The 25727-nt window shown below is 39.7% G+C and overlaps 1 long non-coding RNA gene across 2 annotated transcripts in view; it reads left to right on the plus strand.

Moving 5' to 3' along the window:
- Positions 1-25727, plus strand: part of LOC117888955 — a 329393-nt gene that overhangs the window by 194011 nt on the left and 109655 nt on the right. Inside the window, exons 6-7 of one of the 2 annotated variants that reach the window (XR_004648389.1) lie at positions 685-830; positions 8060-8108. This is a non-coding gene — a long non-coding RNA (uncharacterized LOC117888955). The remainder of the gene's footprint in view (positions 1-684; positions 831-8059; positions 8109-25727) is intronic. The other variant, XR_004648388.1, reaches the window with a different exon arrangement.

The following is a 25727-nucleotide window of genomic DNA, read 5'->3' on the forward strand; positions in this document are numbered from 1 at the left end:
AAAATACAGTTTAGATAGAAGAACTAGTGAGAAAGGGAAAAGAGATGTTCTTTCTGATTCTTGACAAGTCTTATTTTTTGACTTAGCACTGATTCTATCTTGGGTGCCAGTTGGATTTTGGAATCATGTGCGCACATCTGTACAGTATGTTCCAGTTCTCTTTTGTCCTAAATGGTCACTTCTCCTCATTACTTGAATTGAAATGCTGAGTTTCTACAGGACTGTAAGCTCATTTTTATTTCACTCCAGGGGAACAAGAGGTGTTAAAATTGCTCCTATATGACAAATCCAAACATGGAACATATTTTAGCAGTACAACCCTAGCTCTATCATATGTGCTGTGCAGAGTCATCATGGCCATGGTGCATAGCTCAGAGCCGGAAAGCAAACAGCTGCTGTAGCCTGATTTGAGTTAAAATAGTGTCAGTGTTTAGTCTGGCGCACTGCTTCAGGAGAGATTGGCAGCTGGGTCAAACAAAGTCATTCCATTGGCTCCTTTCCCAGTTTGCTTCTGCTAGTATTTAGGTACTAATGCAGCCTAGGCCCCTTTTCTCAGGGATAGCCTAACATCTGACCGCACCCTCTTTGCTTTTTAAAAAATGCCTTTTCCCTCTTTAAGATAAATCCACTATTATACAATCTGCTGATAATTGTGTATTAAGAATTTTTTTTTTCTCTTGAAAGCTGACGTATCCTGCTCTCACTGTGGTGTAGAAAGCAGTCTGTTACAGTGCTGGATTAATCAAAGGGGCCTTTATGGTTTGTGAAAGAATATCTGTGTGCTTAGGCAGGAAACTTTTTGATCCACAGAAAAGCCAGACGACATCTAGGTAAGGCTGTGTATCAGATCTGCTTTTATGGGAAAGTTGTGCAGCTCTGTTAATTGTAAATGCTTAATGTTTGCAACTTGCATGAACATTTTGATTATCTTTTTAGAACATTTGGGAAATAGCTACTCTTATATATTAAGTCCTCCCTTCCTCCTTCTCTCCCCCTTCCCCCGCAGTTTTAAAGCTGGTGAAATGTTGTAATTGTTTACTATTTATAGAAATTAAATCTGTATGGGCACGCTACTCCTGCTTTAGAGAGATTTTTAGTAGACACTTACAATGAAAGTTCTGTTAGCACATGAAAATACTTTTAAAAGTGCAGTAGATTGAGTGAATTTACAGGGAAAGCTTTCAGATTTTAAAGAATGCCTGCTCAATTATTTAAAAGAAGTTGAAAACTGTTTAAACTAACGAGGGTTTAATTACGAAAAAGTTCAATGTGGCTATGGAAGGAATATTAAGTAAGTTGTCTTTGTCTCATAATTTTTAATTTTAGTCGTTGCTTTAGCCTGTTGGGTCACATTTTTTTGTCAGCGCTGAAGGCTGCCATGAATTGGTAATGAGGGCCCCTTATGCACATGATTTTGGCACCTTGCCAAAATCAACTTCCCAACAGCAAGCTTTCTCTAAAAGAACCTGGAGCATTTTTTTGTGATTAGGAATCATTTGTGAAAGCTGCTACAACCAGTTGTGTAGGCATGTCAAAATGACTTTGTACAGTATATCTGACACATTCATTTTCTTTTTGGTTTTTCCTAATGTACCAAATTGTTGCTATTATCATTCTAAATTTCCTTAGCTTACTTGCCACCAAAAATAGGTTACAATGAGCTAAGTCATAAGGAGGAAGGCTTGTCTTTTATATGTATATCTTTTTTTCAGTATACCGAAACAGGCTAATTTTATCTCATTTAAGCAGTATACAGTGCTAAGGGTTGTTTAAAACACTCCTGGATAAGTAGCAGATGAATTCTTTAAACAGTTAATCTCAGTAAGTAATACTCAGTGAACAGTAAGTAATGAAATTTTCTAGAAGTTTCTTTGTGTGTACAGTAAAAGTTAACTTTTTAAATATAACTATTCAGATATAGACAGAATGTTGTAATTTAAAAAAAAATAACAGAAACCTTTGAATTTATCCTAAATTTAAAAAAATCTGGCTATGAAGCTTTCTGGAATAGTGTGCAACAGCTGCATGTCCTTTATTATTAAAAACGGAACAGGAGAGTTACTTTAAATATTAATAAAGAACTGAGAAAGTTGACATTTCAGTGTTTTCAGATATCAAAAATTTGTAAAGATTGTCACTGTATTTTATATGCACTTATTCATTTTTTATATTATCTAAATAAATTTGGTCCAGTAAATGAATAGTTCACTATTGTACACTTGAATGCTTTTTGAGTTAAATCTGTTTCCAACAATGAAGTACAGTAATTGGAAACTAAGGACCTCCTGTTACATACTGTATAGCTTGCACCAGAACTGAAGGCAGATTTCAGTGTCTACTCAATGTAAAGGGAATATATGAAGCAAGATTTTTGTAAAGATTTTATTTTACTTAGCAGTACTTGTGGTTTTAGCCTTTTAATTGCTTGTTTCCTCTTATATTTTAATCTGTTTTTCCCTTGACTTATAAGCAAAGTCATGTTTAATAAGCAGCATCAGTAAGAAACGAGGCTTTCATCACCACACTACTCTGCTCCCTTTTGCAATAGCACCTGCAGTTAGAATGGGCTTTGTAGGCATTGTGTATTTCTTTTTTAAACATACATACATTTTCTATAAAGTGTATTGTTCTTTCCTTTATTATTACACAATGCAAGATGTAACTAGATTTAGGGAAAAGCACCTGGAACAACTTGAGAAGCTTTAAGAAACCTTCAGGGTCTGAAAATGCATATTAATTTGTGTAGAAAAGTGTTTCTGCATTATTGTGTTGCTGTGAACTGAATTATGATACTGTACATTCTTTCCTAACATTTGAATTTTAACACATGGCGTTTGCAGAGGTGGAAGCTGACAAGATTAAAAATACATTGAAATAACGATTGACCATGTTTCTGAAACAGCACAACATGTGTAAGATCTAATAGATTTTAGTGGAGATTTTATTTTTAGGTTTGCCAAGGGTTGAAAATATATTGCAGCTGAATCCTGTTTTACTCTGAAGTATTGCCGGAAAATGACAATATAGTGCATAAAAGGAAATGTCAAAGTAGCATTTGGGAGAGGGGAAAATAAATCTTGTATCCAATATATAAAAATAATTTTTGCTTGTGTCTCTAAATTAGATACAGTTGATTTAACCTCCCTTACCCTCCCACCCCCCAATTTCTATCCCATTCATTGCCAACTACATTTTAAAGCAAGGTTTTCAGTACAAAAAGTGAGCACTGGCTATCAATACTTTGTGCATTGCTTGTAGAGTTTCATATTTTATGGAGGTAAGGGGGAGGACTAAGTTATAAATTATAGCATATACTGCTCTAAAAACTTTGTGAGCCATTTTCTAAATCCAAAGTCAAGTTCTCTATTGTGGTAAGCACTAACTTCAGAGATTGTTAGTGTCTAAAGTAAAGGAGAGTGTGTAAAGAAACTAAAGACTTTGTAAATTTGATTTTAGACTACTGTAAAGTTCACAAAAGTACCTGACATGCTAGTTAGTATTTTGCTTCATCAAAAAATATTGGCTAAGTCAGTAAATAATATTTAACATTATTTCCTCTTTCTAAATCCGGAAACAACAAATGAATATTTCTTCAGTACAGCCAGGTTGATACATGACCTGGTTTATTAACTTTCCTGGAGACTCTCAAAAGTAAAGCATACTAAATATTCCCCATCAAGTGATTTTTACAACTCCCTGAAATGGTGTTATTTTAACTTCTTAATTGGCGTTCTTTAACTTTTGGTTTTTGTTTGTTTATGAAGGTATCACTAGTGTGAAGAATTGTAGAACTGAAGTTTACTCTATTTTTAATCTTTGATTTTACTCTATAGAACAGCTGAACTTCCAATTGCTGATTTTAACTTAATAAAATAATTGGTACTCATTCAAAATATTACAGTTTTGCTTTGTAGTTTGCACTGTTAATCATGACACATTAATACTTGAGGATTTTGCTAATAGTGCAGTGACAAAAGGACATTGTATGTGATTTTTTCCAATATGTAACAATATCTAAAGTACTTTTTCCCCTACTTAAAAAAATCAAATAAACACATAACAAAGCATGTTCGATTCACCTGGCTAACAAACAGACTCGAAAAGACAGCCTTCAGATTCAGTAATTTGCACCATCATTTTTAAAACTTGAGAAATGAAACAGAGGATTTTTTAAAATGCATTTTATTCATATAAACTGAGCACTTTGTTCTATATGGTCTAAATTCCAGCAATGAGATAAATAAATTGTTACACTGGATAGAATGTAATTATTGAATTTTGGCAGAACTTCAGTGAACTCTGCCATGAAAGATTAATGTACACAGTGCACTCTTAGATTCTAAAGTAACAGAGTTAGATAAGAGGAGTACATACCAGATTCCAAACTTCATGGGTTAGAGAAAAAAGAAGATGATGTGCCAAATTAAAATGTTAGTTTTGTTATAAGCTACTAATGGTAATATGTTGTCAGCTCAGTGATAAAAAGTACAGTAAATGACTAGAAATTCCAATTTAACATGAAATTATTTTATTTATTTTTTATCTTCAGACTTTTAGCATTATATAAGAGTAGTATGATTGCTGTGTATTCTTATGCAACGGGAATACAAGCATGCAGACTACTTATCGTGTACAGTGGTGTAATTTACTAATGAAATCTCACTTTATTAGCATGTTATGTGCGCTTTTTTATTATATATTTTTTCTGTGCAGTGATTTAAGGGTCTGAATAAAAATGTGTGAGTTTCCTCAGAGACTACATGCAGACAAAATAGTTCTTGATAATATTCCCTTCTCTGTTCTTTCTGCAGCAGACTCTCAAAAGTTTACAAAGTTTTTAATTAACAAATTGTTGGTATAACCACACCATATTCTGATTGGTTATTAAATAATTACTGTATCCAAATATTGTTTTTAATTGAGAACAATGATATATGATATTAGATTTGTCAAATTTCCCAAGAAGGACCAATAGAATTACGTAGCCTTTTTAAATATCTGCAACCAGTTCTTTAAGGGAAAAAATGGACAAGGATTTAACCCTGCCCTTCTTAAAATGGCCATGACATACTAACATGACCCAGAAAACCCCTGTTCCTGGTAGTAATTCCAATGTAAACTCTGCATTCTGCACACAACAATTACCCAGATATTCAGTAGTTTCTGGCTGTGGGAGGGCTTTCTGTCCAGGTGGCGATGCTCTCTTTTCCCTTCATGTAGCATGTTCTGCACCGGTCACCAGCCACAATCCTGTTTCCAGTTTACTACTTTGCAAGTAACTGAGTGGACTAACTCCATGTGTACGCATACGCATGAACACTACCTGGCTAATTGGTTTAAGGGGAATTGTCCTAATAAATCCCATCAAATCTACAGTCTGAAATGAGAAGAATTTGGGTAGTGTGTCCATGGGAGTGTTTGCTTGCTCTTTACCCCACCACCAGGCTGTTATCTGCAATACTGTGAATTACAGTAGAATGAATTCATATCTATATTTTAAAATGTTAATGGCTCAGCATCTCGTAAAAATCCCATTTCTTCTAAGGCACTGTTCATCTCATTCCCAGACACATCCCTTATTATGCTATTCTCCTATTAGCAATGCTAGTGAGTATGGCAGTTGAGGAAATGTGAACACTTGGGGCCTGATCTAAAGCTCATTGTAATCACTGGAAAGAATCCCATTGACTTCACTGGGCTTTGAATCGTACCCATGGTGAGCAAGCCTTTGTAGGATGCAATTTTTTCTTTCTTTCCATGACTGCTTAACCATTTGTGGTGGAGCGTAATTTTCCTATTCCCCTGCTTAAGTGTCTCTTAACTTTAAACAGAATCAGCATCTATCTCTCTCTTAAAAGCTGAAGATATGATTATGAGTATTTCACTTGGTTCCTGATTGTAGTACCATCTTCTACAAGCAGCCCCATTGTCTTCACTGGCCTGACTTGTGAAGGATGGTAATAAAGTTAGGAAGGGTGGTGGAATGAGCTCCGAATTTTGTAAAAAGAAGTAGCATCTAAGAGCTTTTTTTTTTTTCAGCCAGTTTGCATTCTTTTGTTTCTAAACTTATTCCCATAACCTTGCTTTGATTAGATAAAGCAGTGTCACTATTTCCAATTTATTTATGTTGGTGTGCCAGCTGGTTAAGTATGTGCTAACACATTCTCACTTAAAACTACATCAGATAAAATATTTCCAAGAGGAATCCGATTTAAATTCACAGATCCACTGTTTTGATAATTAAAAACACCTTTTTCCCCTCAATAAAGTTGATTTCAAGTAGGTCCTAAGAAGCAAATGATAAAATGAATATACAAAATAAACTTATTTTTGTGTAATAGTTGAGCACTATTGAATGCTCGACAGGCTTTGTACATCTTATGAATTTATCTAGTTTGCAATACATGTTACAAGTGATGTATGAGGTTTGCCTGTTTTTCCAAGTAGACAGTGGGCCTTTTACATTTTTAGTTTTGTGTGATTCACAAAAATGAAAATATTTTTAACAGTGTAAAACAATTACCATAGATTAAGGAATAGGAGAAAGAGTATTCTCTCTCCTTCACATGGACAACCAATATGTTCATACTGTGAAACCAGGTTATAATTTTACAACAATATGATTGTGGCCTGTTAACCTTCTTAATTCCCCTAGGATATTAAAGGGCTCGCTGTGTGGCATAGTGAGTGTTCTATACAGCAACCCATCCAGCATTTGCAATATTATTGAATATATAGTAGTTGGGTGGATTTTTAAAGGGATGCCCAATATGCATAGGTGTGGCACACAAGCATTGGAAGCATGAAGAAGATAGATTAAGGGACAAATCTTTCCCAGAACCTTAGATGCAGGAGAACCAATGCTGCTATGTGGTGGGAGGCAGCAGAATTTGGAAAGCCTGTGCAGGGAATGCATTCTATCTAGGTGCTACTGTGCATGGTCATGGAGGGATTTTGGTGGTGGGAGGGCAGGAGAGAGGCCAAATAGATTTATGGATCCATTAGTGATGCCTCCACAAAGAAAGAGAGTATAATGGCAGAGCTAGTATACAGGAATCAGCTCCACTATTCCTCTGTCTGGAAGAGGGAGAAGAATCATTCATTCCAAACCTCAGGGCTCTTGACAGCACTTAATGAAGTTATTCAGAATTTGGTCCCAAGAGGAATTCTCTGTGGCTTCATATAATCCCATAAAATTTAATTTCTGAAATGGGGGTGAAAATATTAGTCAGGTGAACGTGTTTTTACATTAATGATATTGTGAAATCTTTTTTCCCAAACATATTGACTGATAAGCAGATAGAAGTATGCTGATATGACATTTATAGCTCTGTTCTTAGTTAAATGAATGTTATGAAAATAACCATAGCAATTTATACTAAAATATGGTAGCTCATTTGGCTGTATCATTTATGTTCAAGGATTACTTTTTTATATACTTTTTTAAGGGAGAAAAAAACTATTTGGAAAAGTTGTACATACTAGTGTCTATTTCTTACTGATGTGTCCTTGGAGATTCAGGGATTCCTATATCAGAGTTAAATACATTACAAGTAATCACTGTGTCCCCTCCCAGACGGTACATACAGATGTTTGAATGTCCACCTTAGACACACTGAGAATTCTGAAAGAGTGATATTGAAAAAAGGAATATAAAAATAATGTACAAATCTGGAACTTCATCCTTTGTCAAAAATGAATAATAAGGATGTAAACAAGCAAAACATTTACTTTTCCCTTGTAAGACCAAAAGACCCAGATTACCATAAAATCAAGATGTTTGCAGTTTATGAAAATATTTTTGACTGAAATGAAATATTGTGCTGGCAGATCAGAGTTGTAATTGTCTTCTGTAATCATAGAGTTTGACTAAAAATGCAGGATGAAGTATGATTATGACACTAAAAGTCTGACATAAAATGTAAAAAAAATCAAACAGAAACCAAACAAAATGAAACCCCACACAATGCATCTCATTTGAAGAGAAAAATTAATTTACTAAATTCCACTCTGCAGACCAATAAACATAATTTTTAATGTATATGTTTATGACTTTCAGGACCAGACAAGACAATTTTAGACTCACGCTTATTGTGATATCCTCAGTGGTAAGTACCTTAACTGCAATCAAGTTTATTACATTTTTTTGTTGAGGAAAGGCCTTTTTTAAGACCACACTTGCTGCCGCTTAATCACATAACAACTTTATATGTAGTTCTGGAATAATAGGGTAGTAATGTGATATACTCTATAATGCAAATTAGAGTAAAGCACAGGTGGTTGCTAGCATTTGTGTGGTCAGATATAAAAGCTTCACTATGGGTACAAGCTACTGCTTTCCTACTTGAGGAAAATGTAATTAAAAGTGGTTTCCAGATGTGCTGGCACACATCTGCTTCTTTCAAAAGTAATTTTGCAAATACAAAATAAAATATGTTGTATTCATCACCACTAAATTATCAGTGGGTTTTTACATAATAATAAAAAAGATTAGAAGTATTGACATTGCCTTTATAAATAAGGTATGCTTAAGAAATGTACAGTAGCATTTTACGTTTGCATTAGATTCTTTTCCGTATTTTCCATGCTGTTCATAGTTAATCCACTAAACACTGGATGTTTCCTTTAGATTGCATTCTATCTATATTTTTTACATATTTTTGGTCTTTCCCCCTGATTTGTTGCTTCTGATGTTTTCTTGAAAAACAGGATCATTGTCTTCTAGGATTTCATCACTTCCAGATGTTTGTTCTTCACCTGAAGTCATAATCCTCTGTTTTTGACTTCACCATTAGTTGCTGTGGAGATGTCTATGATCTTGCAAACAGAGGATTAAGAGTTTTTGGTGAGGAACAAACCATGGAAATTGAAGTACTGTTAAGAAATAAAGATTCTCTTTTCATGTAAAGATTCCTAGTTTTAAAAAAATGTTGGGGGAGAAGTATAAAATATAAACAAATTGTTTCTAATCAAAATATTCTTTAAAACTTTTCATAAGTATCAGCATTTCTTCCAGTTAGTCAAAGAGTAAATCCTATTCACCAGAAATTGGTTCATGCTTATGAAAAGTCATTTCAACCTCAAAAAGGAACTGTTTTCAAAAATTTTGGGAAGTAGGGAATTTGTCGACTGACCCTTTCCTCTGAATTTGTTTTGAAAAATCAGCATTTGCTGATGAAAAACTTTTTGTCAGAATATTTTCAATAATCTTTAGTAGAAATATGTAACATGTGACAAGCATGTTACGTATTTTGCATGTTTTAGTGCTTTCCATCTGTTGATTCTCATTGTGTGGTACAAATATGAATGAATTTAGGCTCATGGTGTGCATTTGAGGAAGGCAAGTTTTATAAATCTACATTTTGCAGACAAGGAAACTAAGGCACAAAAACATGAAGGCCCAATTCAGCAATGCTTACTCATGTTGAGTAGCATTTACTCTTGTCAGTAGCTATATTGAAGCCAATGAAAATTGGGCCTTAAGTGACTCATGCAAAGTCAATATGTCCATAGCAGAATCAAGAATATACATCAGATCTCTTGGGTGTGTCTGAGTCCTGTACACTGATCGCTGTGCTTAGAACATATTTTTTCTTTCCTCATAACATCCTAGTGCAAGTGTCTCAACTCTTTTTAAGGAAGGTGTGAAGGGAAAAAACCTATAGTGCTTGATTGACTATCATATATATATTTTTTGAAGAGAACTCCACAAGGTGTTACCAGCCAGATATGGTCATCAGATCTTCCACTTCTGTCCAAATCTGTCACCAATGCCTCTAGCACTGAATGCTAACGCACCTGCTTCTAGCCTTTCTGCTATTGCCATTCCTGTATTCGTTGGCACTGCTGACCCTTCCCCCCAAACCAAATGCTCTGTGCAAAGATTGTCTCATCTCTCTCTGTGTTTGTTCCTCACCAAGCACAATAGTATTAATGGGGGCCTTTGGGAGCTACCATAGTATAAATATTTACTATTAATAATTGTCTCCAAAGCAGCTAAAGTAGCTCTTCATTTTTGAACAGTCCATCTGCTGTTGGCTCTTGGCTGCAAATTTGTAGGCTCAATGGAAGAGTCTACATCCCTGAGCAATGAGATGTAGTCTGTTTAGAAGTCATCAGATCTATCCCTGATCTAATTATCCAATGACTCAGCCTGAATACACATCTGTATTGCTAGTGCAATTGCTATTGACAATCCCTACTCAGTGTAATCATCATGTTCTTTGATTCCTTCCCCCACCACTCTCTCTCCCTCCAAAAAAACCCAACCTTTCAACATAGTGAGGTACAAGTGACACAGAGTGCTTTAGATGATAGATCATCAAAGGCTCCTACCATATATACAGATTTATACTTCACTCAGAACCGTAGTGTCTGGAGCAGACCATGATGGATAAAATAAGGGATTCTACAGGAGGTAGTAGTCGTGTTGTAGTATTGGAAACAAAATCTCTTCTGCTCCTCTAATAGCTGCCTTGTATACCTTAGGGTATTTTAGTCTCCTGGTGGCCCTCTCCAAAAATGGCGAGGGAGAACATTCTCTGTGCTCTTGACATAGCAGATTCAGCTACTTTCTCCATGCTGTTTGCCTTATTTTCATCAGAAGTCCAATCACTATGCTTGTGCCTGCCAAAAAAATGCCCCAACTCCACTGTCAGGGACTCCATTTTGATGTACGTTAAACAGGAGAAAATGTTTATTTGCATCTTACAGAATGTATGAGGAAAAAACACAAATCCTACACAGCCAGTACTATGGAAGGCCTTCTGACCTCTCAATTACAGAATATTTTAAGATTAATTGGATTTACAGCATTGTATAAATTATCTAGATTTGACCCTAGTAAGAGAAACAGAAGCCTGACAGGTTCTAAGAAGCTGTCAGGGCTTAACAAATCCTTTTGCATATATAAAATATCACTTAGTGGCCTTTGAGTTTTGCTACTGGATCCAAGTCACACTTTTGAAGAACTTCATGGACATACAAATGATGAATCCACCCATGAGGTACAAGTGTTTTTGTTTTCAGTGACGTGTGTAGTGAGACAGGGGCAGATGGTTGGGAGGGAACAGGATTCTGGCTTCTGTCTTTAAAAGAAAACATAAATGGAATACTGACTGCCACCTTAATAAATCATCAAGACAAATATATCAGGTACTATCAAAGTTACACAACCAGTTTATTCCATGTCACAGCCATTAAAGAGTATTTGCACTCTCTAGTACGCTGATAATATGCTCTTGTGGATCAGTGATCTTCAGGGTACAACATGCCTTGTGACATGCATTCCCCCAGTATTCTTTCCAGCAAGTTAAAAAAGTATGGATTGGATGAATGGACTATAAGGTGGATAGAAAGCTGGCTAGATTGTCGGGCTCAACGGATAGTGATCAACGGCTCGATGTCTAGTTGGCAGCCGGTAGCAAGTGGAGTGCCCCAAGGGTAGGTCCCGGGGCCAGTTTTGTTCAACATCTTTATTAATGATCTGGATGATGGGATAAATTGCACCCCCAGTAAGTTCACAGATGACATTACGCTGGAGGGAGAGGTAGATATGCTGGAGAGTAGGGATAGGGAGGGTCCAGAGTGACCTAGACAAATTGGAGGATTGGGCCAAAAGAAATCTGATGAGGTTCAACAAGGACAAGTGCAGAGTCCTGCACTTAGGACAGAAGAATCCCATGCACAGACTAGGGATCGAGTGGCTAGGCAGCAGTTCTGCAGAAAAGGAGCTGGGGATTTGAGTGAATGAGAAGCTGGATATAAGTGTGCCCTTGTTGCCAAGAAGGCTAGTGGCATATTGGGCTGCATTAGTAGGAGCATTGCCAGCAGATTGAGGGAAGTAATTATTCCCCTCTATTTGGCACTGGTGAGGCCACATCTGGAATATTGTGTCCAGTTTTGGGGCCCCCACTACAGAAAGGATGTGGACAAATTGGAGAGAGTCTAGCGGAGGGCAACGAAAATGATCAGGGGGCTGGGGCACATGATTTACGAGGAGAGGTTGAGGGAACTGGGCTTGTTTAGTCTGCAGAAGAGTAAGGGGGGATTTGATAGCAGCCTTCAACTACCTGAAGGGGGGGTTCCAAAGAGGATGGAGCTTGGCTATACTTAATGGTGGCAGATGACAGAACAAGGAGCAATAATCTCAAGTTGCAGTGGGGGAGGTCTAGGATATTAGGAAACACTATTTCACTAGGAGGGTGGTGAAACACTGGAATGGGTTACCTAGGGAGGTGGTGGAATCTCCATCCTTAGAGGTTTTTAAGGCCCGGCTTGACAAAGCCCTGGCTGGGGTGATTTAATTGGTGTTCGTCTTGCTTTGAGCAATGGGTTGGACTAGATGACCTCCTGAAGTTTCTTCCAATCCTAATCTTCTATTATTATTCCATGATTCTTTGATGAAAAACAAGTACCAACTTCCTTTTGAGCAAACACGTTTATTATTGGTTAAGTTCTGGTGCTGCTTGCTGAGCACTATTTAGGGTCTCTGCCCCAAGAAGGACTACAGTGTAAATGGACAACACACATAAGACAGGATGCCCTGAGCATCTGGAAGAAGGCTCTGTATTAACAACCTTTTAAAACGATGTAGGTTAGTGTGTGTTGACTTTGTGAATAAGTGAGAATTGAGAGAAGATGGTGGGTGCCTGGTGCAAGTAGGTGGCCTCCTGGAAATCATGGGATGTGTTGCTTCTGCTGATGCCCTTTCACATCACTCATCGGTTGCCACTTCAGAGAAGCAACCGACAGCACCGGCGGCACTGGGCTCGGTGTGCGGAGCAGAATCAGACACTGGGGCACAAGAGTGAATGCCCACCCCTAACTCCCCTTCCCCCATGGCGAATGATGTCCCAGACCCGCCCCCAGTGATTCAGTCATCCTCCTTGTTGCCAGGCGAGGCTGTTGCAGGACCCTCTCATGCCAGCTTACTGGATGATTTTGAGGAGCATCAGGGCCTGCTCCAAAGGGTAGCCATGAACTTGGGCCTGGAGGTGGAGGAGATGACAGAGCAGTCGGACACCTTGTTTAACGTGCTCTCGGCAACAACCCCCTTATAAGTTGCACTGCCGGTGCATCATGGGGTCTTGAAAATAGCTAAAGCCCTCTGGCAGACCCCGTCCTCCATTCCACCCACCTCCAAAATGGCTGAAAAGAACTATTTCATCCCGGCTAAAGGGTTCAAATACTTGTACACCCAGCCACCTCCGGGGTCACTGGTTGTGTCTGCTACCAACAAGAAAGACAGCCAGGCAAAACAGTTCTGCCCCAAAAAATAAAGAAGCAAAGAGGCTGGACCTTTTTGGAAGAAAGATTTATTAAACATCCAGTCTTCAATTCAGGGTGGCAAATCACCAGGTTTTATTGAGGAGATATAACTTCAATCTGTGGGACTCCCTCCATAAGTTCAAGGATTCCCTGCCCAAGGATTTGTACAAAGAGTTCGGGGCCCTAGTTGAGGAGGGAACGGCAGTGGCTAGATGCACCTGCAAAATGGTCTGGGACACGGCCAGGATGCCAGGGTGGTTGTATCGACTGTGGTTATGAGATGCTGTTTCTGGCTTCAAACCGCAGGCCTGTACCAGGAGATGCAGTCCTCCATCCAGGACCTCCCATTTGATGGGAATGGACTCTTTGCAGCGCAGATGGATGCAAGGCTGCATGGACTTAAGGACACTTGGGTCACACTCCGCTCACTGGGCCTGCATACACTGCAATTGGCGAGGAAGCATTTCAAGCCCCCTCCACACACACACACACACACACACACACACACACCCCTCCAGGGCCTTAGCCACCTCGCCGGGCTTTGCTAGGAGGAGGGACAGAGACATGAGTTTTAGTCATTACCACCCTTCCATCTCCCATACACCTGCTCAGCCTGCCCATGGGGGACAGAAGTGCTCGTTTTGAGGGTGTACTCAGAAGTGACATTCCAGTCAACTTCCTGGTCTATCCTTTTTCCTCAACCACCCCTACCATTCAGCCTGGGTGTGTGTGACCTCGGACCGCTGGGTGCTCAAAATTATATCTCTGGGTTACATCCTACAATTCTTGGCTGCCCTCCTTCCCATTCCCACTCTTTAGGGATCCTTCTCACGGGCAACTCCTCGTTCAGGAGGTCAAGAACCTCCTGAAGCTGGGGGCAGTAGAGGAGGTCCCTTGCGAAATGAGAGGGAAAGGGTTCTACTCCCATTATTTCCTAATCTCGAAAGCAAAAGGGGGCCTAAGACCCATAAGACCTGTGACACCTCAAAAAATCTCTCAAGAGGTTTGTTTCATATGGTCTCCCTGGCCTCCATCATTCCCTCCCTGGATCCAGGAAACTTGTACGCCACCCTCAATTTGAAGGATGCTTATTTTCATATCTCCATCTTCCAAGGGCATAGATGGTTCCTCTGTTTTATGGTGGGCTGGTGCCATTTCCAATTCACGGCCCTGCCCTTTGGTCTCTCATTGGCCCCACTGGCGTTCACAAAATGTATGGCTCCAGTGGCCGCTTAACTGAGGCGTCAAGATGTCCAGGTCTACCTGTATCTCGACGATTAGCTCATCAAGGGCAGATCTCGGGATCAGGTACAAAGGAGGCTCTATCTGGTACGTTCCACCTGCCACGGACCTGGGCCTGTTGATAAATGAAAAGAAGTTGATCCTCAGACCAGTGCAATGGATAGAAATCATAAAGTGATACTCGACTGTATGCAAGTCAGAGCCCTCTTTCCAGAAGCCCGTTTCCAAGCCATGTTGGACCTGATCTCTCATGTAAGGGACCACCTGCTAACCACCGCTCGCACCTGCCTGAGATTGTTAGGCCACAGGACAGCATGTACATACGTGGTCTGTCATGCCCGGCTCCATCTCTGGCCACTGCAAGCGTGGTTGGCGTCAGTCCACATCAGCAACAGGCATGATCTAGACTGGGTAATCAGGGTGCTGCATCATATACAGTCATCCTTGGAATGTTGGTTGGACCCTGGATCGGTGTTGGAGGGAGTTCCCTTCGCAGCCCCATCCTCACCGCTGACCCTGGTCTCTGATGCCTTGGACCTAGTCTGGGGAGCCCACCTGGGTGAGCTCAGCACACAAGGCCGCTTGTCACAGGATGATCTGTCCCTCCATATAAATGTCTGAGAACTCCAAGTGGTTTGCTTGGCCTGCCAGGCTTTCCTGCCTCACCTGCGGGGCAAGGTGGTACAGGTCCTGACGGACAATATCGCTGCAATGTTTTACATCAACAAGCAAGGTGGAGTCAGGTTGTTGGCCCTTTGCTAAGAAGCTCTCCATCTTTGGGACTTCTCTGTGCAGCGTGCCATCCACCTGGTGGCTGCGTACCTTCCCGGGGCCAGGAACGTGGTGGTAGATTGCCTCAGCAGGACCTTCTCTTCTCGCCATGAGTGATTGCTCCATCCGGAGGCAGTCAGTGTGATCTTCCAAAAGTGGGGAACTCCCCCGGTGGACTTGTTCGCATCATGCCAGAACAGGAAGTGCCACGTGTTCTGCTCGATTCAGGGGATGGACAGGGGCTCCCTGTCTGACGCCTTTTTGCTCCCATGGTCAGAGGCTCTGATGTATGCCTTCCTGCCGGTGCCCTTAATCCACAGTGTCCTCATGAAGATCAAACAGGACAAGGTGAAGGTAATCCTGATAGCCCTGGCTTGGCCTCGCCAGCACTAGTTACACACGGTGCTGGACCTTTGGGTGGCTGCCCCACTGCAGCTGCCTCTCTGGCCGGATCTGATGTCCCCAGAACCATGGCAGTCTTCTGCACCCAAACCTGGCGGCACTGCACCTGACATCCTGGCTGCTGCATGGCTGAATGCGGAAGAACAGGAGTGCTCGGCCCATGTCCAGCAGGTCTTGTTGGGCAGCAGAAAGCCCTCCACCGGGGTGACCTACCTAGCCAAATGGAAAAGGTTCACGTGCTGGGCCTTGGACCAGGATATCAAGACCCAACAAGCCTCGCTACAGGCAATCTTGGACTATCTTCTGCACCTCAAGCTCCAGGGTTTATCCCTGTCCTCGATTAAGGTCCATTTGACTGCTATTTCAGCCTTCCACCCTCCATTCCAGGGCAGGGCAGTCTTTGCTCACAACATGACAGTCCAGTTTTTGAAAAGTCTGGAGCGTCTCTACCCTCACATCCCAGACCCCATCCCTCCTTGGGACCTGAATCTCATGCTGGTTGGTCCCCCCTTCGAGTCTCTGACTTCCTGCTCCCTTCTCCTCCTTTCCTGGAGGGTTTCTTTCCTGGGCACAATAACGTCTGCAGGGTCTCTGAGATCAGGGCACTTACTTTGACGCGACCCTATACAGTGTTCTATAAGAACTAGGTCCAGCTGCGGCCACACCCAGCATTCCTGCCCAAGGTAATTTCAGTTTCATACCACCCAGGACATATATTTACCTGTCTTCTTTCCAAAGCCTCATAAGTCGAAGGAGGAGTGCAAATTGCACTCTCTGGATGTCAGGAAATCACTTGCCTTCTACTTCGACGGACCAAGCTGTTTCATAAGTCGACGCAGTTGTTCATCATGGTGGTGGATCGGATGAAAAGTTGTCCAGTGTCCGCCCAGTGAATTTCACCCTGGATCACTGCCTGCATCCATTGCTGCAACAGTCTGGCAAAAGTTCCTCCACCAGTGATTGTAACTTCCCACTCAACTAGGGGGCAAGCCTCATTGGCAGACTTCCTGACCCAAGTGCCTATTCATGATATCTGCAGGGCCGATACCTGGTCATCCATCCACACATTTACGTCTCATTACGCACTAATGCTACCAGCAGGCCCAAGACGATGCTGGCTTCAGTAGAGCAGTGTTGAAAGCTACATGACCGTGAACTCTGAGCCCATCTCCAAGGATACTGCTTGTGAGTCACCTAAATATAATCAACATAAGCAAGCACTCAAAGAAGAAAAAACGGTTACCTACCTTTCGTAACTGTTGTTCTTTGAGATGTGTTGCTCATGTCCATTACATTAGGCGCCCTCCTGCCCGTCTATCGGAGTTGCCAACAAGAAGGAACTGAGAGGGTGTAGGGCTGGTGGCGCCTAATATACCGACTCATGAGTGCAGCACTTCAGAGGGTGCAACTGCCGACCCTATGGATATCTCTAAGGCAAAAATCTCCAATGACTATGCAAGTGGGCATGCACACACCTAAAATGGAATCAACATGAGCAACACATCTTAAAGAACAACTGTTATGAAAGGTAGGTAACCATTTTTTTCAGAATATCACCACCACCACCACAGAAGAAATCAGTGTCTGCACTCCTGAGGAAAATACAGCACCTGTCAGTCCCTTTTGCAGCTGCCTCAAAGGCCTAGAGACAGAAGACAGCCGTTTTGATTTTCCCTGCTCTTGTGACCTACATAATTTTCATTCCAGTAATTTCAGCCAACAAAGATTGCCATCAGCTACCTTGATTTACCTTTTGGTGGCCTACTGCATGACCATACTTTTAGACACATTCATCCCAATTCATAGTGTAAAAAAAAATAAGGAAGAAAGAAACAGCCATCTGTATTTGTTTATAAAACACTGTGTTCCTTTAGCAACAGTGTAGTTCAAAGCAAGCAGCATAAGTTTAATGAGGATCCATTTAGATAGTGACAGTTTTTCAGAGTACTCAGAAACATTAGGGAACTATGATATAGAGAACAAGGCCAAAGATAGTGCTTACTGCCTATAGCAGGGGTCGGCAATGTTTGGCACGCGGCTCGCCAGGGTAAGCACCCTGGTGGGTCGGGCCAGTTTATTTACCTGCTGACGCAGCAGGTGCGGCCGATCGCGGCCCCCACTGGCCGCAGTTTGCCGTCCCGGGCCAATAGGGGCGGCAGGAAGCTGCGGCCAGCACATCACTCGCCCGCTCTGCTTCTCAATCTTTTTTAGTTTTAGATCAGTATCTAATTCCCTCTCAAAGGACCCCATTTCCCTGCATCTATCTGAAAAATAAACTGCTTGACCTCCAGTCAGCCACTGTTTTCCAGCTCTCTCCCCAGTTTTAACTGCTGGATCCAGCAAGTATACATTCATTTTATGGGGTTTATATAGCACATTTGATATGCTGAACCATGAATCTTCTAGAGCATAACTGGCCTGATGAAACCCTGGGCCATATGAGACTTGAAAAGAGCATTTGCTCAGATTTAAATGGTAAGGGTGAGAGATTAGGTGGGACTAGAGACAGGGACTGGGGACAGTAAGCCCCATCACACTTTCAATGGAGCAGAAAACTCTACAAGAACTTCTACTAGCTGTAGAAAGCCTTTAAGAACGAAGGCCTCCATACCGAGTTGTTGCTGGCTTGGTTTGTAGCACAGATTGAGCAATTTTCTGTTTGTGTTCAAGTAAAATCATTTCTGTTCTTGTAAGCAGTGAACACTATAAATCTCAAGCATAAAACCTTGACAAGCCAAACAGGCTGACTGGAAGATTGTTCTTTTGTTGCTGAACCAGCTGATCCAGTCCCACCATTTTACAGTGACATCACAAAAGTTACAGAAATAGTTCATAGCAGACTGCAGTTCACACCTGGGTGCATCATAGACCTGGGCACCATTTAAGATGGTTATTTCCAGCATGCAGGAAATAGAAGAAACTAGATGTATTCTACAGATTTATTGCTACTAACTTCTGACTGATAATCTGTTCAAAATACTTCAATTTTATCTGATGGTATGTTGGCTCATAAACACAAGGAACATACAAGAAAGGGTTTTCATGGGGATCTTAGCAGGGACCATCAGCTCATTGCTTGAAAGCAAAAATCCCAGCTGAAAAACAGGTGAATGCTGGCCAAAAGGTTAAGAATTCATTTTGAAATGGATGATTCCCATGTTTCTTTTAAGGAAAATTTCTCTTACACTCCTAAACCTATTACTAGTTTAACTACTGCAATTCTTTCTTTTATGTTCTTCCTTAAACCCCTACCTTGAAAACTTCAGGGGCCTCCAGAATGCAGGAGACAGAGGTGCCTCTTGTTTCAGAAAACACGGCAATTATCATCTCTGTCATCTTCATCAACTTCCTCTCCATTTCCAAATCCAACCTGCAAATTGCTATCATGGTTTTCAAAACCCTCTAGAGACTCACTACAGCACAGTGCTCTAATTTCTCTGCTTCAGCTCCTGATTACTCTACTCCTTCTAGTCATTGTCCTCAGCTCTGTTCTCTCCCTTCATCTCTTCACATTCCGAGGACTGCTCTTTTACTTATACTGCCCCATTTCTCTTAACCCTCTGAGACAGAGTAACTTTTCCCTTCTTTGTATCTCACATTCATAGAAAGGTTTTATTTTGCTCTCCATTTTTGATTGACGCTATATGGAAAGCACTTGCTGATAACGCTTAGGAAGGATGGCTGTCCAAAAAATAAATGTTAAATAAGTGTTAAAGGTCTTCAATTTAAATTCATACATACCTATAAGTTATTCCAAACCAATATTTATGCAAGTGATTAATCCAGATCTGTACCTTTGTTTTGTAGAGTATTAAATCTTTAGCTCAGTTAATGGATTAGTGTGTTACCTTTACTATGCAAAGGGATGAATATATCATTTGGTATGTGGCATGGTGTCCTCTTTCTCATAGCTCAACACTGAGTGCTTACTTATATGATGTATCTTGAGCCTCCATGGACTTTCCTAGGGTTGCAAGGTAGGTATATAGAATCCAATTGCCTTGCCTACAACTTAACAAACATGAAATAAAAATAGAACATACAGAAAATAGCATTACTAAAAATTATAGCTAATTGATTTATGTTAACTGGAAACCTTCAGTTACAAAGAAAGACAGGAAAACTTACAAGCACTCATGATTAGGGATTTTTATCTTGATCTCTGTCTTGGGATCCGGCAGTGTGGTGGAGGGTGGGGGTGTTACTGATACACATGGAGACTGGTAGAGCACCTCACAGCTACTTTTGTTTTGAGCTAACATCTCCAGAGCTTCTATTCCACTCCGTTCTTCAAGGGCTGTAGTGTAGGTTGCCTAACATTAGGGGTTTTTTGTTTAATCACTCTTTCTTAGTATGAAGTAGGTTATATGACATGTACAATTAGCACCTGATGTTCTCATATATTTGTAAATTGCCAAGAAGTGGGTCCTACCTCCCTAGAGCCTGGGTATTTTAGGAAATTAGCTGGAACTTTGTTAAGAATTCACCTTTTCCAGATGCATAAATATTTCAGTCATCTTAATTCTTAGACACTAAAAACCAAATCCACTGAAAAGGGAAAATGTCAAGGAAAAAATAAATGCATTAGTAAAATATTGTAGAAAAACATAACTGTTTCCTTGCTCATCTACACAGTTTACTGCTCATCCGGAGAATGCTACAGGGAAGCTGCCACTTTTTTCTGGATGTTTTTCCCGAGAAGTGATCTTGCAATATAAAACGAGACTATTGAAAATGAGGCACAGATAAATAATTTTCATCATTTTGCTCTTCATACAGTGAGTTCAGTCCTATTCTTCCATGTCCAGTTATGCAGCAACACACAGCATCCTGGAAATCCAACTGTGACACATTTGTTTAATTGCAAAGCAGATGATATGTGGTGATATGTAACATATTGGAAGGCTGGACTAAACCCACAGTTTTGAGGTAAAAACTAGACATGATCAGAAATGCCTTTTTGGAGTTGGAGAATGCTACTTCATGGCAAGATATTGTATGTACAGTGATATGCAGTATCTTAGACAGCAGCTACCAGCTTCTCTGGTGCTTTAAAATAAGGTGCCATATTACCTAAAAAGGATAATCCAATGACATTCCAGTATTGTAATATGAAATATTTCTTCAAGTGAGTAATTACTTTAAGTTAGTAAGTAGAAGAGGGAAGCCAAACAAAGGTTTGGAAGATGCAGACTGAGGCAAATAAAATGTCATAAAATACAGTGCTTAGAAAATGATAAAGCAAACCACATAAACATAAAAATGAGAGGAAAAATGCATTCCTTGACTGGAAGGTTTTTGAGCCATTAAAGTCAAGGAACAAATTAGTTAGGGAGGCATTTCCCTGGTTTCCTCTCAAATAAAAATCATTGCTTCTGCATTAGTTTGGGATAATGGAATCTGAGGCTTATGGTAAGGAATATATCTTTTAGAGCATCTGCATGCATGTTTAAAGTGCATTTTACATTACAAGCCCATTTCTTTGAAGGCTTTGTGAGATGCCTTTAAAATTGGCCATTATTCAGATCCAATGGTACAGTATCTGTATATGGCTAGGGAACATAACTAGAGTCCAATGAACCAGAGCTGCACTGTACTAAGTTTTAATCAGTCCTTGTAGCAGTAATGAAAACTGATCCACTCTTTCCCTTGTAAGCATGTTTCTGGGGGGGGGTTGGTATGTTGAGCAGTATTGGGTTAACCATCATCTAATTACAGGAAATGTAGTGATATTGCATAGTAACAAAGAATAAATTCAAAAAAGAAGACAAAAGAGAATGACTAAATTAGTTTCCATCCAAAGGAGAGGATTTTTTTATATTTTTTTTGGTAGTAAATTAATGCCTTTACAGTGAAAAATTCATTTGTTGTGGTTGTGTATATTCGGCTATATATATATATATATATATATATATATATACACACACATGCTAATTATTAGCATTTGTGTGTTTTTCTTTTTTCTTTTTCCCTTTTGTAGTTATAATTAATCATAAATTAAATAATTATATGAAAAATGTAAATGCACCGTCGTAAGTAGCAGGGCACTGCTGGGGCTCAGGAGCTTGGTAAACTGATTTCAATGGGGTGAGATTTTCATCCCCAGTTTGTAATAACCAAGTGGCTGATCCAAACCCTATTGAAATCAATGGAAGGATTTTCATTGACTTTAATTGAGTTTGAATTCACCATCCGGTGGCTGTTCAGTTGCTCATGTGAAATGATTTGGGTTTCTAAGTCCAGTTCTTAGGCTAGGTGTTCACATCACAAAAGAGCTCGCACGTCTGTTAGCATTCTCAGCAGATAAGCTACAGGTTGAACTGGCAGGGAGAACTAATTAGAATTTGAAGTACTTGTTCAAGGTCAGGTTTGTTTAGACACATTGGCAGGGTGGTGTGGAAAATCTGCTTCTGCTACCATGTCTGCTCTACTTACTTGGTCTATTGGTAAAGAGGACCTCAGCCTTTAAGAGTTCTGAATCGTCAACCTTTCACAAACAATAAAATCACTAAGCACACAATTTTAAATCTTAAAGTTAGGCACCAAAATAAGAATATAGGTGCTAAACTTTAGGCTACTTGAGTTGAAACTTTGCCCCAGATAATTTATGTAAATCTCATAAAAATAAAGATTTAAATATTTGTAGGTATATTGAGGAGTTTTACACTATGTCATTTGTGTATAGTGATTCATTGGATTGAAGTGGTTCAGTGTCTAAGACGTGCTAAAAGCTACTGCATACAAATTTCATTTACAATTATTTTGATTGAGTCCATAATCAATTAACTGTGATGCTCTTCATGTCAAATGTTCTGGCTAAATTAATAGTTTTACCTGACTCAATTGGTTGATTTATTTACGATCTGAACATCGCTGCACTATGCACAGATTTATTACATTAATAAAAAGGTTCACTGCATGGTAACTCATTGTGTATGGTAACTATTTATTATTTTTTTATTTAAAATAAATCAATTTTCTAAAAATTCAAGTTGGAAAGCTCTGCCAATTAAAAAGTTAAGGCTGGCAATTATATCCTTAATTCCCCATACCTTTATTGCAAAAATGCATTGAGTTTATTTTGGAATTCAACAACCATGGTTTTTTTTGTGACTTTTGTCACTTTAATATAGTTATACTGTCAGTTTAATGGATATTTCTTTTTATTGTCGTTACCTCTTATGGGAAAAGTCCTAAAATTATGTAGAATTTAATAGGAAATGATAACTTTTCTTTCTTTTTTGCCATCTTATGGGATTTACTACAAAATTAAGTCTTGCTATATAATTATGTAGCATGGTTCAAAAATCCTATAGAGAGGTTATTATTCATAATTACAATATTTAGATTTTGTAAGTAACTTCTATATTAAATTTCCACACGAGTCTGTTGTTTTCATTTCTATTATTTTCTCTAATAATGTTCTCCTGTGGGGAAAATTGGGGAATGTTTGTATGTGTGATTTTTTTTTTCCCTTTAAGGCAAAACTCTACATTCACTTAGGGTAAAAGCATTGAAGTAGCTTACAAGCCTAAATCTCATTTTCAGAAGTAACTTAAGGAGTTTTAATGGGATTTTCACCTAAATACTTTTTAGGATCTGGTAGCTAAGTGCCTAATTCCCTTTTGAAAATGGGATTTAGGCTCTTGTGTCACTTAGGTGCTTTTGAAATGTGACTTTATGCAGTCTCATTGTCCCTAAAAAGACAGAGACAGATCATGGTTTTAAATCTAATCAGAATTTGGTTTCCTGTGTATTTACATGTGAAGGCTCTCACATGTATAAAATTCCCTTAATTACATACTGAGTCAAAATGATATGTTACCTGTTTTAAAAGGTACTGTTATCATTAACTTCTGGGGAAATTCTGCACCAAAAATTAAAAATTCTGTGCCCCAAAATCAAATTCTGCTCACAATATTTTAAAATTCTGCATATGTTATTTGTCAAAATAACAATATAATCAAGCCAATTTCAATTATTTTGGTAATTTATTTCAAAGTACCTGTCAGCAAGTATGTCTGTAACAATACTGACAGCAAAAAAAAAAAAAAAAAAAAAAAGATTCTCCCAAGAGTAAAGAGTTAAAGGAACACCTATGACAGCCCAGTTCCTGTTTCTCTGTTATTCTTTGGGGGGGTGCTGGAGAAGTCTGTGTGAACTGGAAGAGGGTATTTGGGGGTGTTGGAGGAGGCATTTGGGGGGTGCAGAAGGGGGCTGCATGGGACGGCTCCAGTCCAAACACCCACACTCTCTGCCCCCAGCGCCCAGCTGCAGACTTTTCTCCATGCATCTTTTTACTTCCCACAGAGGGGCACGGTGTGGCCCCACCCATCCTCACCCTTTGCGAGAGCCAGCACAGCCAAGTCTAGCACGCCTGCTTCCATCCCTGGGCGGATGAGGATCAGACCCAGCAGTCAGAATGCACAGAGCTGCAGGGCCTCCATCCCCACTGGGCCGGGTGTTCTGCTCACTGTGGGACCATGCCCCACATGCCCCTCCTTTTTCATTCACAGCCTGCCCACTCCTCACATGCAGGCACACTGTGAGCTGGGGAGCTGGGCTCTGCCGGGGCCAGCTCTCCCTAACGGCAGCCAGCACTTCTCAGTGTCTATTGTGCAGGAAAAAATAAAATTCTGTGCAGAACATTAATTCTGTGCAAATTCTGTATTATGCAGTGGCACAGAATTCCCCCAGGAGTATATCATATGCCCAGGTAATATCATGGTATTGATTATGCCTAGATCAGCCTTACAATATTCTACTTGTGTTATGGGCAAGTCATCTTTTGTGTGTGGCCATTCCCTCCTATGCTGCTCTTGGAAGGGGATAAAAGGAGCAGAAAACTTCCTCCACTGGAGGCCTCTGCAACATAAGAGGAAAAGATGATGAAAAGAGCCAGAAGTAGGACCAAAGGTTCTAGTTTAGAGCTGGACAAACAATTTCACGTGGACCATTTTTGCCAAAAAATGCATATTTGGATTGACCAAAATAATTCAAACAGCTCATTTGGGCATTTCCCAAATAAAACATTTGACTTTTCATTTCAGAAAGATTAAAAAAACATTATTAAAGGTGCAAAGAGACCCTCAAAAATGAAACAAATTGTTTTCAGTATTTGTATTTCAGTGAAAAATTAGATACATTCATTTCTAGTTGACCTGAATGGAATTATTATTATTATTATTATTTTGTGGTAATCCAGTTCAGCCATCAAACCAAAAAACAGTTTTTCTCACAGCTCTCCTTCTGTCCACCAGCATAAGAGAGTTGTCCCAGGAGCAGGGAAGAAATGAATCCAAGTGGCTAGGCAGCCTGCCCAGGTGACAGAGGAGCATAAGCTGGGTGTGAGAGAGGAATGGAGCATATGGAAAGGGGCAAGAAAATGAAGGTCAAAAGGAGACAGTGAGAATAACTTTTTTTTCAAAAGTCAAAATAGTTACTGTGTTTTGAAATATGTACAAGCTTTTCCATACAAGAACTGTGTAATTGTCCAGGAATGTCCAATGATTATGAAGAGGTGGTCTTTGTGATTGCAAATGGAAAAGAGGAGGCTCACAAGACCATCTCTTTATTTAAATGTGTTGCACAATATGAAACTGTTTGAGTGTTTGAGAGTCCATGTTCTGGGCCATTATGATTTATCAGATTTTAAAAGTAAATCTCTAGGCCTAAGGATAATTATATTGAGTAGTATCGAGTTACTACTTTTTTTCAGTGTAAATATTTATCAAGCCCACACCACTGAGAAGATAGATAATAATTACCTCTTCCATCCTTCCTTTGACTCAATACAGTCTATTGTTTTTACTCTTCTTTACCCTGTTATTTCAGCTGCCACACCTACAAGTTTGTACTACAAAATTCTCAGGATAAAACATAGTGGGAAAATGCTTTTCTAAACAAATTAATGTAGTCATTTTAATTTCTTGTTTCTGAAGTACAGGACCCCAGACAACATTTTGAATTAATAACTTTTAAAATTATGAATAAAAATACAAAGCTTTTTTAAAAAATATTATAAGATTGCAAATAAACCAGCC

Source organism: Trachemys scripta, chromosome 1 (genome assembly GCF_013100865.1).
Source record: "Trachemys scripta elegans isolate TJP31775 chromosome 1, CAS_Tse_1.0, whole genome shotgun sequence".
In the NCBI taxonomy this organism is placed as follows: Eukaryota; Metazoa; Chordata; order Testudines; family Emydidae; genus Trachemys; species Trachemys scripta.